The 11213-nt window shown below is 40.0% G+C and overlaps 1 non-coding gene across 1 annotated transcript; it reads left to right on the top strand.

The window, feature by feature from the left end:
- The first annotated feature begins 9870 nt into the window (after window positions 1-9870).
- Window positions 9871-10034, top strand: LOC123945117. Its single transcript, XR_006819036.1, has one exon. It is a non-coding gene; the product is annotated as a U1 spliceosomal RNA (small nuclear RNA).
- The last annotated feature ends 1179 nt before the right edge of the window (window positions 10035-11213 follow it).

Raw genomic sequence — 11213 nt, 5'->3', positions numbered from 1 at the left:
GAAATTTTTTTTATTGTGTTATGTTAGTCACCATAAAATACATCATTAATTTTTTTTATGATTTTTTTCCCATTTTATTTATTTTTTTAGTGTAACAGTATTCATTCTTTTTGCACAATACCCAGTGCTCCATGCAAAAGGTGCCCTCCCCATTACCCACCACCTGTTCCCCCAACCTCCCACCCCTGACCCTTCAAAACCCTCAGGTTGCCCCAACCTCCCACCCCTGACCCTTCAAAACCCTCAGGTTGTTTTTCAGAGTCCATAGTCTCTTATGGTTCGCCTCCCCTCCCCAATGTCCATAGCCCCCTCCCCCTCTCCCAATCCCACCTCCCCCCAGCAACCCCCAGTTTGTTTTGTGAGATTAAGAGTCATTTATGGTTTGTCTCCCTCCCAATCCCATCTTGTTTCATTTATTCTTCTCCTATCCCTCTACCCCCCCATGTTGCTTCTCCATGTCCTCATATCAGGGAGATCATATGATAGTTGTCTTTCTCCGATTGACTTATTTCACTAAGCATGATACGCTCTAGTTCCATCCACGTCGTCGCAAATGGCAAGATTTCATTTCTTTTGATGGCTGCATAGTATTCCATTGTGTATATATACCACATCTTCTTTATCCATTCATCTGTTGATGGACATCTAGGTTCTTTCCATAGTTTGGCTATTGTAGACATTGCTGCTATAAACATTCGGGTACATGTGCCCCTTCGGATCACTATGTTTGTATCTTTAGGGTAAATACCCAGTAGTGCAATTGCTGGGTCATAGGGTAGTTCTATTTTCAACATTTTGAGGAACCTCCATGCTGTTTTCCAGAGTGGTTGGACCAGCTTGCATTCCCACCAACAGTGGAGGAGGGTTCCCCTTTCTCCACATCCTCTCCAGCATCTGTCATTTCCTGACTTGTTAATTTTAGCCATTCTGACTGGTGTGAGGTGATATCTCATTGTGGTTTTGATTTGTATTTCCCTGATGCCGAGTGACGTGGAGCACTTTTTCATGTGTCTGTTGGTCATCTGGATGTCTTCTTTGCAGAAATGTCTGTTCATGTCCTCTGCCCCTTTCTTGATTGGATTGTTTGTTCTTTGGGTGTTGAGTTTGCTAAGTTCCTTATAGATTTTGGATACTAGCCCTTTATCTGATATGTCGTTTGCAAATATCTTTTCCCATTCTGTCAGTTGTCTTTTGGTTTTGTTAACTGTTTCCTTTGCTGTGCAAAAGCTTTTGATCTTGATGAAATCCCAACAGTTCATTTTTGCCCTTGCTTCCCTTGCCTTTGCCGTTGTTCCTAGGAAGATGTTGCTACGGCTGAGGTCGAAGAGGTTGCTGCCTGCATTCTCCTCAAGGATTTTGATGGATTCCTTTCTCACATTGAGGTCCTTCATCCATTTGGAGTCTATTTTCGTGTGTGGTGTAAGGAAGTGGTCCAATTTCATTTTTCTGCATGTGGCTGTCCAATTTTCCCAGCACCATTTATTGAAGAGGCTGTCTTTTTTCCATTGGACATTCTTTCCTGCTTTGTCGAAGATTAGTTGACCATAGAGTTGAGGGTCTATTTCTGGGCTCTCTATTCTGTTCCACTGATCTATGTGTCTGTTTTTGTGCCAGTACCATGCTGTCTTGATGATGACAGCTTTGTAATAGAGCTTGAAGTCCGGAATTGTGATGCCACCAACTTTGCCTTTCTTTTTCAATATTCCTTTGGCTATTCGAGGTCTTTTTTGGTTCCATATAAATTTTAGGATTATTTGTTCCATTTCTTTGAAAAAAATAGATGGTATTTTGATAGGAATTGCATTAAATGTGTAGATTGCTTTCGGTAGCATAGACATTTTCACAATATTTATTCTTCCAATCCAGGAGCATGGAACATTTTTCCATTTTTTTGTGTCTTCCTCAATTTCTTTCATGAGTACTTTATAATTTTCTGTGTATAGATTCTTAGTCTCTTTGGTCAAGTTTATTCCTAGGTATCTTATAGTTTTGGTTACAATTGTAAATGGGATTGACTCCTTAATTTCTCTTTCTTCAGTCTTGTTGTTGGTGTACAGAAATGCAACTGATTTCTGTGCATTGATTTTATATCCTGACACTTTGCTGAATTCCTGTACAAGTTCTAGCAGTTTTGGAGTGGAGTCTTTTGGGTTTTCCACATATAGTATCATATCATCTGCGAAGAGTGATAGTTTGAGTTCTTCTTTACCAATTTGGATGCCTTTAATTTCTTTTTGTTGTCTGATTGCTGAGGCTAGGACTTCTAGTACTATGTTGAATAGCAGTGGTGATAGTGGACATCCCTGCCGTGTTCCTGACCTTAACGGAAAAGCTTTCAGTTTTTCTCCATTGAGAATGATATTTGCGGTGGGTTTTTCATAGATGGCTTTGATAATATTGAGGTATGTGCCCTCTATCCCTATACTTTGAAGAGTTTTGATCAGGAAGGGATGCTGTACTTTGTCAAATGCTTTTTCAGCATCTATTGAGAGTATCATATGGTTCTTGTTCTTTCTTTTATTAATGTGTTCTATCACATTGATTGATTTGCGGATGTTGAACCAACCCTGCAGCCCTGGAATAAATCCCACTTGATCGTGGTGAATAATCCTTTTAATGTACTGTTGAATCCTATTGGCTAGTATTTTGGCGAGAATTTTTGCATCTGTGTTCATCAAGGATATTGGTCTGTAGTTCTCTTTTTTGGTGGGATCCTTGTCTGGTTTTGGGATCAAGGTGATGCTGGCCTCATAAAATGAGTTTGGAAGTTTTCCTTCCATTTCTATTTTTTGGAACAGTTTCAGGAGAATAGGAATGAGTTCTTCTTTAAATGTTTGGTAGAATTCCCCTGGGAAGCCGTCAGGCCCTGGGCTTTTGTTTGTTTGGAGATTTTTGATGACTGTTTCAATCTCCTTACTGGTTATGTGCCTGTTCAGGTTTTCTATTTCTTCCTGGTTCAGTTGTGGTAGTTTATATGTCTCTAGGAATGCATCCATTTCTTCCAGATTGTCCAATTTGTTGGCGTAGAGTTGCTCATAGTACGTTCTTATAATTGTCTGTATTTCTTTGGTGTTAGTTGTGATCTCTCCTCTTTCATTCATGATTTTATTGATTTGGGTCCTTTCTCTTTTCTTTTTGATGAGTCTGGCCAGGGGTTTATCAATCCTATTGATTCTTTCAAAGAACCAGCTCCTAGTTTCATTGATTTTTTCTATTGTTTTTTTGGTTTCTATTTCATTGATTTCTGCTCTGATCTTTATGATTTCTCTTCTCCTGCTGGGTTTAGGGTTTCTTTCTTGTCTTTCTCCAGCTCCTTTACGTGTAGGGTTAGGTTGTGTACTTGAGACCTTTCTTGTTTCTTGAGAAAGCCTTGTACCGCTTTATATTTTCCTCTCAGGACTGCCTTTGCAGTGTCCCACAGATTTTGAACTGTTGTGTTTTCATTATCATTTGTTTCCATGAATTTTTTCAATTCTTCTTTAATTTCCTGGTTAACCCATTCATTCTTTAGAAGGATGCTGTTTAGTCTCCATGTATTTGGGTTCTTTCCAGCTTTCCTCTTGTGATTGAGTTCTAGCTTCAGAGCATTGTGGTCTGAAAATATGCAGGGAATGATCCTAATCTTTTGATACCGGTTGAGACCTGATTTGTGACCCAGGATGTGATCTATTCTGGAGAAGATTCCATGTGCACTAGAGAAGAATGTGTATTCTGTTGCTTTGGGATGAAATGTTCTGAAATATCTGTGATGTCCATCTGGTCCAGTGTGTCATTTAAGGCCTTTATTTCCTTGTTGATCTTTTGCTTGGATGATCTGTCCATTTCAGTGAGGGGAGTGTTAAAGTCCCCTACTATTATTGTATTATTATTGATGTGTTTCTTTGATTTTGTTATTAATTGGTTGATATAGTTGTCTGCTCCCACGTTAGGGGCATAGATATTTAAAATTGTTAGATCTTCTTGTTGGACAGACCCTTTGAGTAGGATATAGTGTCCTTCCTCATCTCTTATTATAGTCTTTGGCTTAAAATCTAATTGATCTGATATAAGGATTGCCACCCCAGCTTTCTTCTGATGCCCATTAGCATGGTAAATTGTTTTCCACCCCCTCACTTTCAATCTGGAGGTGTCTTCGCGTCTAAAATGAGTTTCTTGTAGGCAACATACTGATGGGTTTTGCTTTTTTATCCATTCTGATACCCTGTGTCTTTTGATTGGGGCATTTAGCCCATTAACATTCAGGGTAACTATTGAGAGATATGAATTTAGTGCCATTAGTAGCCTGTAAGGTGACTGTTACTGTATATTGTCTCTGTACCTTTCTGATCTACTACTTTTAGGCTCTCTCTTTGCTTAGAGGACCCCTTTCAATATTTCCTGGAGACCTGGTTTGGTGTTTGCAAATTCTTTCAGTTTTTGTTTGTCCTGGAAGCTTTTTATCTCTCCTTCTATTTTCAATGATAGCCTAGCTGGATAGAGTATTCTTGGCTGCATGTTTTTCTCGTTGAGTGCTCTGAATATATCATGCCAGCTCTTTCTGGCCTGCCAGGTCTCTGGGGATAAGTCTGCTGCCAATCTAATATTTTTACCATTGTATGTTACAGACTTCTTTTCCCGGGCTGCTTTCAGGATTTTCTCTTTGTCACTAAGACTTGTAAATTTTACTATTAGGTGACGGGGTGTGGACCTATTCTTGTTGACTTTGAGGGGGGTTCTCTGCATCTCCTGGATTTTAATGCTTGTTCCCTTTGCCATATTAGGGAAATTCTCTCCAATGATTCTCTCCAATAGACCTTCTGCTCCTCTCTCTGTTTCTTCTTCTTCTGGAATCCCAATTATTCTAATGTTGTTTCATCTTATGGTGTCACTTATCTCTCGAATTCTCCCCTCATGGTCCAGTAGCTGTTTGTCCCCCTTTTGCTCAGCTTCCTTATTCTCTGTCATTTGGTCTTCTATATCACTAATTCTTTCTTCTGCCTCATTTATCCTAGCAGTGAGAGCCTCCATTTTTGATTGCACCTCATTAATAGCTTTTTTGATTTCAACTTGGTTAGATTTTAGTTCTTTAATTTCTCCAGAAAGGGCTTTAATATCTCCAGAGAGGGTTTCTCTAATACCTTCCATGCCTTTTTCGAGCCCGGCTAGAATGTTCAGAATCGTCATTCTGAACTCTTGATCTGACATGTTACCAATGTCTGTGTTGATTAGGTCCCTAGCCTTCGGTACTGTCTCTTGTTCTTTTGTTTGTGGTGATTTTTTCCGCCTTGTCATTTTGTCCAGATAAAAGGATATGAAGGAGCAAATAAACTACTAAAAGGGTGGCAAAGACCCCAGAAAAATGCGCTGTAACCAAATCAGAAGAGACCCCAAATTGTGGGGGGGAGAAAGGGGATAAAAACAGGTTCTGAAAAAAAAGAAAAAAAAAAAAGAAAAAAATTTAAAAAATAAAGCAAAAAATATAAAAAAGAAAGAAAAAATATATATATTTAGATGAACTAATCAAAAAACGTTAAAAAAGAAAAGGGTAAAAGTTTTAAAAAATGTAGCAGAAGAAGAAAAAAGAAAAAAGAAAAAAAAATTGAAGTAGCCGCAAGACTAAAGAATCATGGGGAGAACGCCATGAGTTCCGTGCTTTGCTTTCTCCTCCTCTGCAATTGCTCTGCTGTCTTAGGAATTGAACCTGCTTTCTCCTTGATAGATGAACTTCGTCCTGGCTGGATATTTTGTTGATCTTCTGGGGGAGGGGCCTGTTGTAGTGACTCGCAAGTGTCTTTGCCCAAGGCAGGATTGCACCGCCCTTACTGGCGGCCGGACTAAGTAATCGGCTCGGGTTCGCTTTTGGGAGCTTCTGTTCCCTGAACGCTTTCCGTAGAGTTCCGGAGGACGGGAATGAAAATGGCAGCCTCCTAGTCTCTGGCCCGGAGGAGCCGAGAGCCTGGGGCCCCACTCCTCAGTGCGCCCCCAGAGGACAGCACCCAATCACTCCCGTATCCCCAGCCTCTAGCCGCGCTCCGAGCTCACCCAGCCCGCGACCAGTTCAAGGTAACCCCGAGCTGAGAGTTCAGTCCTCGGCTCTGTCTCTGCAGCTGGCTTCTCCGTTCTAATACCTGCGAGCTCTCCGACACTCTGACACCCCCGATCCTTCTGTGACCCTGTGGGGCCTGGGGCCACGCTGACCCCGTGTGGGCTTCACCCTGGTTTAGCCTCTGGAGCAATGTCCCTCAGTGGAACAGACTTTTAAAAGTCCTGATTTTGTGCTCCGTTGCTCCGCCGCTTGCCGGGAGCCGGCCCCTCCCCCCGCGGTCTATCTTCCCGTCGTTTTAGATTCACTTCTCCGCCAGTCCTACCTTTCAGAAAGTGGTTGATTTTCTGTTTTTAGAGTTGCTGTTCTTCTTCTCTTCGCTCTCCCGTTGGATTTGTAGGTGTTTGCAATGTTTAGATAAGCTATCGAGCTGATCTCCTGCTACCTGATGTAGTCTCAGGCTGCTACTTCTCCGCCATCTTGACTCCTCCCCCCTACATCATTAATTTTTGATGCAGTGTTCCAGGATTCATTGTGTATGTATGACACCCAGTGCTCCATGCAATATATGCCCTCCTTAATACCCACCACCAGGATGACTCAACCCCCCAGTCCCCCCTCCTCTATAACCCTCAGTTTGTTTCTCAGGGTCCACAGTCTCTTGTGGTTTTTCTCCCCCTCTGACTTCCCCCAGTTCACTTTTCTTTTCCTTCTGATGTCCTCCATGTTATTCCTTATGATCCACAAGTAAGTGAAACCATATGATCATTGACTTTCTCTGCTTAACTTATTTCACTTAGCATAATCTCCTGAAGTCCCATCCATATTGATGCAAAAGTTGAGTATTCATCCTTTCTGATGCCTGAGTAATATTCCATTGTATATATGGACCACATCTTTTTTATCCATTTGTCTCTTGAAGGGCATCTCCACTCTTTCCACAGTTTGGCTATTGTGGACATTGCTGCTGTGAACATTGGGGGTACATATGGGCTTTCTTTTCAGTACATCTGTATCTTTGGGATAAATGCCCAGTAGTGCAATTGCTGGGTCATAGGGTACTTTTATTTTTAATTTTTTGAGGAATCTCCATACTGTTTTCCAAAGTGGCTGCACCAACTTGCATTTCCAACAACAGTATAAGAGAGTTCCCCTTTATCTACAACCTCTCCAACATTTGTTGTTTCCTGCCTTGTTAATCTTTGCCATTCTAGCTGGTGTAAGGTGATATCTCTCTTTTTTTTTTTCATTTTCTTTTCTTTTCAGAGTTCCAGAATTCTTTGTTTATGCACCATACCCAGTGCTCCATACTATACGTAAGGTGGTATCTCAATGTGGTTTTGATTTGAATTTCCCTAATGGCAAATGATGATGAACACTTTTTCATGTGTCTGCTAACTATTTGTATGTCTTCATTGGAGAAGTGTCTGTTCATGTTCTCTGCCCATTTTTTGACATGATTATCTGTTTTTTGGTTGTTGGGTTTGAGAAGTTCTTTATCGATCTTGGATATCAGCCCTTTGTAGTGTCATGTGCAGACATTTTTTCCCAATCTGTGGGTTGCCTCTTAGTTTTGTTGACTGCTTCATTTGCTGTGCAGAAGCTTTTTATCTTGATGAAGTCCCAAAAATTCATTTGAAATGAAGAGGAGGCTGAGGATAAGAAGACTGGTCAGGAAACAGTTTTGATAAATGTGACTGAAAGTGCCTTGTTGGGTAGAAGGGAAAATGGAGAGACACAATATATTGAATGGAGCTGGGGAGGGGTTTGTCTGGGTACTTCTGTCCAGGTGAGAGATAAAAGGAACAGTTGAGACCAGCTCCTTGCCTCTGTGGAGGAGCCTGCACCAGACACAAGTGGCCACCTATGGGAAGCAGACAGCTCTGCAGAGTCAGCCCCTTAAGTAAGAGGACAGAATTTTATGTCATGATTAGTAGACACAACGCTGGAGAGGCTCCAGGCTCTGCTAATACCTTCAGGGAGATAAGCACTCCCAGCCAAAACCACACCACCCTAATGGTTTCTGGAGAAGCCAGAAATGTAAAAATCTTCTCATTTTTCCATAGTACCATAGTCTCTACTTCTAGAAAATAGATCCAGTTTCCCACATACCACTTCCTGGTCTTCCCTATTTCTGGGGGAGAATCTTATTTATATTTGACCACTTTCATAAGCCACCCTCTCTGAGGTACAGCAACAACTGGAATGTCTCTAGGACTCAGAAAATTCATACTATTGACAACAGACAAATTAGTTAATATTCATTTTAGGTTTCTCTGATCAATGATAGTGTATAAAGAATTTTTAATGTCAAAAGTAATGTGTGGGAAAAGTAAATCAATTTGAAGGAAATGTTCATATTTTGCCCATATAATCTTCTCAAAAGTAAGTATGAATTTGTAGCCGAAACATCCATTAATGAAATAAAAGCAGTAATGAGAGGAGAACTAAAGCTTAGCCTAATTCTTGTTTCATGATAAAAGAATTAGCGCTCATTGTTAATCATGATTTAGAGTGGTTGCATAAAATCCAAGAGAAAAAATCTAACTTCTATTAGACATTTAGGACTAAAGTTCATGAGAGAATCTGTGGTTGGAATGATGATTTGAAATTCTTCTGCATAGGAGGCATAGTAGAAGTTATGAATGAAGGTTTCCATACTTGCCTGGAACTTGTATGTTAACAAAATAGAGTCCTCAAACCCAACTCTTAGGGTTATGGAAGTAGTGGAGCAATTAGATACAGGCTGGAAGCTATTAGAAAGGAGGAAGACCCAGGACAATGTGGGGTCTTAGAAGTCAAGGGAGAAAATGAAGCCAAAGGTTTCACTGATTGAGAAACTTAAAAAACTGGAAAGGCCACAGGAAAGCAGGTCAAAGATGTCTTTGTATACTGTTAATCACATGTTTTGGTGGTGGGCACTAGGAACTAAGGACTGACATGTTCTAGTTCCAGCAGGCAAGACTTCTGCCATTGCTTGATCCTGAGTTTCCTGGGCCCGCGATCTGAAACCGTAAAATGTGTAGTATTTATTTAGCATTAGAACCGTCTTCTGAAGATGCTTTTTCTGGAGCTGTTTTGAGACCACGGAACTGAAAAAGGTTTTGAGATGAAATGCTAGCCTTGTACCCAGGTTGGCCTGTCATTCTTTCCATTTAAAGCCACTGGTAATATGGTTGCAAGATGTATTTTGCCCATTTTTTAAAAGCCATTTTCTACTTTCCAACCACCAAAATATGTTGGGAGTGTCATAATTGTTTTTCTCTTTGGAACTTTAGAAAATATTGTTTTTATAATAGAAATAGCATTTCTTTAATTTTTTTTTTCTTTTTTTAATCGCCAATGGCTGCCATACCAAACCACGGACTTGGCTCATTTATATTTCCAATTCTAGCTTGTGCTAAAATTTCTGGCAGATGAGTGTTGTAGAACTGCCCAGAATATTTTTGAGGTTTATCTCAGAGGCTATTCAGATGAAAGACTGAAAAATTAAAATGGACTTCAATGCATTAATTCAGATAAAGCATTTAGAATAGGGCCATGCATGTGGGAAGTATATATGAGTGCTGGTTATTATTATTAGAGCCTTCATGATGTACATCAGAGGCCAAAATGGACTAAGAAAAGCCACCTATTTTTATGGTAGGATAAGTGCTCCCTAAGAATCACAAACAAATGATTGTTAGAGTTTAAAAGACTTCTAGGAAGCTGTTAAAAGATGACAGCACCAGGGGGTGATAAGCTAAGCTTGTAAAGGGATTGGCCAGTTAGCAGTTGGGTATGCTTACCTATAAAACATATCATGGAGTGGGAGTGAAGGAGGTTAGGGCTATTAAAACCTAGTTATAATACTTACCTGGCAGTGGAGACAACATGATCAAGCAGGGGGTTTTCCCAGGGTGAGGCTTGTCCATTGCACTGAGGATGTGCAGACCCCTGCAATATCTCCAAATGTGGGAAACTCAAGTGTATAATTTGTGGTAGTGGGGGACTGTGTTCATACTCTCCCCTAGTAAAAAATGTAAAACAAATGATAAAAGAATAAACCCTAACTATAGAATCCACATCCTTTGAAAGTGGTTCGATTGTAATTCAAATATAAAGGTACTTGGAATTAGCATAGGAAGAAAATGTTGAGACCTGAAAAGAGCATGATGTTAAAGGATTTAGAAGTTGTAAAAAATGTGAAGAGAGATGAATAAGTGAGTTTCCATTTAGGGTTCTTTCTGTGTCCCTTATGTATTTTTTTTCATAGCCTCCACATTTTCTTGAAGTAGGTCAATGTGATTGGAACATTTATGTATAAATGATATGGTTTCCAAAGATTGTCAGTATCTGGACACCTGTTTTTATAAGAATTTGCTCTGGGAAGTGTGAAAATCACTTTCATAGTAGTTTTTGTGTCAATCATGAACTTCTTTCATTTAGATCATTGCAAAAGTTCAAAAGAATGTATCACAGGATGTCAGATAATGGGAAGACAGAGGGTGCCCTCCCAGAATTTACAAGCTAACCATGTCCAATCTAACCAGTGAAATAATATGTCTAAGAGTCTTGGAAGAGAGTTGGGAGTACCAGACAAATGTTGAGTGAAGATGAGGGAAATAGGGGAAGAGTAGATAGGATGTTTTGGAGTTAGTGAAACCTCTCTGCAGACTCACTGTAGAGGAAGACATGACTTAGATTCTTAAAAAAATGGTGATGAGAAAATAAAAACAGCTTTCAGCGAACCCAGCCCACCCCTTACCTGAAACTCCAGTAGCCTTAAAGAGCCCATTCCCAGGGTAGAATCCCACAAAAGAAATAGCTAGTTCTCACAGAGAATGGTATAGCCCATCCTTTTGAAACAACCTCTAACCCTGTCATCCCCATCAGTCATCCTAATGGATAGTAAAGTTTTAAAACAAAACAAAACAAAGAAAGAGGGTTATGGGCACATTTTCAGATCTGCCAAACATAGATGTAGGGATATACAAAGAGCTCTTTGGCAAGACAAAGAAAACAGTGTTTAATGAAGAATATTCATGTCAGCAATTTGGAAGGTGAGGTTGCGAAAGTAGGTCAAGACCTAATTATAAAGGACCTTGAGACCTTAGAAATGAAAGCTCAGAGTTTTCTCTTGGCATGGGAAAATAAGTGAAAGATTTGTGAACTAGATCATAGATAAAATATTAAAAGATAGATTTCAGAA

The sequence above is a fragment of the Meles meles genome, chromosome 6 (assembly GCF_922984935.1).
Source record: "Meles meles chromosome 6, mMelMel3.1 paternal haplotype, whole genome shotgun sequence".
Taxonomy (NCBI): Eukaryota; Metazoa; Chordata; class Mammalia; order Carnivora; family Mustelidae; genus Meles; species Meles meles.
This window is presented reverse-complemented; position numbering and strand designations above follow the sequence as displayed.